Below are 2,924 nucleotides of genomic sequence, written 5' to 3' on the forward strand. Positions count from 1 at the left end.
AAACCATTGCGAAAAAATATATGAAGTCATCCAATCATTCTTAGATGCGTAGCACTCTACTGGAGGAAGATTTTTGAAAGAACGCGGCTTTTTTGATTTTCCTACAACCATAAGCCGCAGTTTATGATCTCCAGTCTTATTTGCACAGCAAAGAAAAGTAACCCGTTACTTAGACATTTTTCTTCCTGGCGCAGATTTTTCCTTAGCATGTACCAAAGTTTGACTAGGAAGTAATTTCCAAAAAAGGGCCGACTCATCTGCGTTATAAATTTGTGTGTCGCATAAGTCTTCTGATGATTGAAGTTCTTTCAACTGCCGTATAAATGCAGGTACTAAATCATCTTGTGCGGAGAGTTTTTCGCCACAAATCTTTAAACAACGGATATTATATCTCTTCTTAAATTTTTGATACCATCCATATGACGCATTAAATATTTTGCACTGCCATACCTATCTTTAAACATTTGTTTGGCTTTTTTGCATAAAATTTCACGTGAAAGTATCTTTTGAAGTTCCCGCTGCCTTAAAAACCAAGAGTATGGGCGTTGTTCAAACTCTGGAAATTCACCTTCTCTTAAAGTTTGACGCAGTTTTAGATTTTTAGCGCTTGCATTTTCCGATACTCTTTAAAACAAATGTATAAAAAATTAAAACTTGCAAACTAATTGTAACAGTTATGCATACAAACCTCTTAAGCTTATAACCTTTTCTTTTTATATCAGAAATAGTCAAACGTCCTACTCCGTATTTGTTGGCTAATTCTTTATTAGATTTGCCTTTTTTTATTTCATTGATTATTTTTATTTTATCTAATAAACACAAAGTTTTATGAGCACGTTTTTTTTTATTCATTTTGCGACTGATCACTTGCAAAACTGATACACAATGACAAAATATGCATTCCCTCTTTCATTTATGAAAGCTATGCTGTTAAAAAGCGTTAAATTCCCGTTAATCATTTCATTCCATTGATTATATGAGCACATCATACAATTCGGATTATAGAGTTGCAATTAATTCGGACTACAGAATAGCCAGTAGTAAAAATATAACCCTTCGGATTTCTGGATTTCCGGATTTTAGAGTAGTCGGATTATCGAATTTCTACTGTATATATATATATACATTTTTTTTTTCCTTTTTTCCTGCTTTCTCTCTCTTCACTGCACTTTTTCGTCACCACACTCTTTTAGTTTTCCGCTTTTTTTTCTCGTTTGTGGGTTAGATTTGAAACCATACATACATATGTTTATTGTATAATATGTGTATATATTTTTATTTTATTTTATTTTTTTTTTGATCACTGCACTTTTTGTCACCACACTTCGTTTTAGTTTTTAGTTTTGTAATAGCACTTATGTATATGTACGTATGTATATATGTATATGTTTTTTTTTCAATTTGTTGGCACCAACGGGTCTTGTGCCTCTTTGAAGTTGGTCGCCTTGTCGTGGCGAAGGGGCTTAAGTAAGAGTAAAGTATGCATCCCAAAGGAAACGCACTCTAATCTTACGAACGAAGAGGGACACCCCATAATTCCCACAATAGTAAAATGGATGAATAAACCCTAGGTTTTACGCCCATCTCCTATTGTGGAAGTTTTGAGGATACCCGCGCCAAAACCAGCCTAAGCCAAGGTGTCGAGGTACCCGTGCCGAGGGCTGAATGGTCAGCGGGGGGTAATAAATAGCTGATCGCGAACGGTCCCCTCCGATGCCCGGGCGAGGTCGGAGGTATAAAAGCCTTCTCTCCGCATACCGGCTCTGCGGACGAGTGACCAACCCTTTCCGGCTTACTCGTGGGACCAACAAATGAACAACTACAACAACCAATTTGACGACAACAGCGGCGACTAAGGACATGAATTACAGGATTCTCATTACGGAATCCGACGAAGACGAATTACTCGCCTCCAGCCAGGAGACGAGTAAAGGTACTGCCGGACATACCAATCTAAGTATACCGGCAGATACAGCAGTGATAATAGCGAACGTAAGGGAGGAAGCGTCCACCTCCAAAGCTGCCATGAGCACCAACCAAAGTGCACTGGCGGCCAAAGGGGAAATCAAAAAGAAGCGAAAAAAATCCCAAAATCAGCTGAGGAAAAACCGGTACCAGAGGGCAGTCTTCATTCTAGGGAAGATAGCCAAAGACCAGGCAGCCGACACCCCAGTTGATGAGGCAGAAACAAAGCGCCTCAAAGCAATAGTGGAGAATATGAAAGCTACCTGAAAAGGAAGCACTCATAACCTCTAGTAGAGAACAAACAGGAGAGCACTTCGCAAAAAAGGAATCGCTCTACTACAGAAACACCCGAAACTCTGCCTAAAAAACCGAGGCGGAGTTAATGCGAACAGAGCAGCGTAACAGCGGCAAGGATTTTCTGCGATGTAGCCAGAGATAGCCTGCAAGTGGCCATCATAGATGGGAATTCCTCCTCACCGAGCAGGGTACAGGAAAGATGGGTGGAGATCGACGTCAGTTTGTCGAGTATGGTGCTAAGCTATATACTCGACAATCCAGCGGGTCCTCACCCGGAGTTTGACTCCTCTGAGACCCTCAGGGCCCAATAACAACCTCCCTAGATTTCCTGACGGGTAGTGTTGCTAAAATCAGCAACGCCTCATCAGCAGAGACCTCGTGCTCGCAATTGGTTACCCCCACTAGAAGAGCCAGGCGAAAAACTCCTGAGGTGTATCAAGCTGAAGAACAAATCTATACCTGGTATAGATGAGTGGCAGCTGATAAAGGAGGAAAAACCAAACAAAGCAAGCAGACCAATACTAGTGGCCATTTGCGATGAGTCCATTGAGGCTCCTAAGAAGACTGACTACAAAATCAGCTTCGGAATTCGCAAGGCCAGGTTGAAAATCTTCCAAGGCGACAAAGCGGCTGACGAAGACGATACGGAAGAGGTCGACGAC

Source organism: Bactrocera tryoni, unplaced genomic scaffold (assembly GCF_016617805.1).
Source record: "Bactrocera tryoni isolate S06 unplaced genomic scaffold, CSIRO_BtryS06_freeze2 scaffold_11, whole genome shotgun sequence".
NCBI lineage: Eukaryota > Metazoa > Arthropoda > Insecta > Diptera > Tephritidae > Bactrocera > Bactrocera tryoni.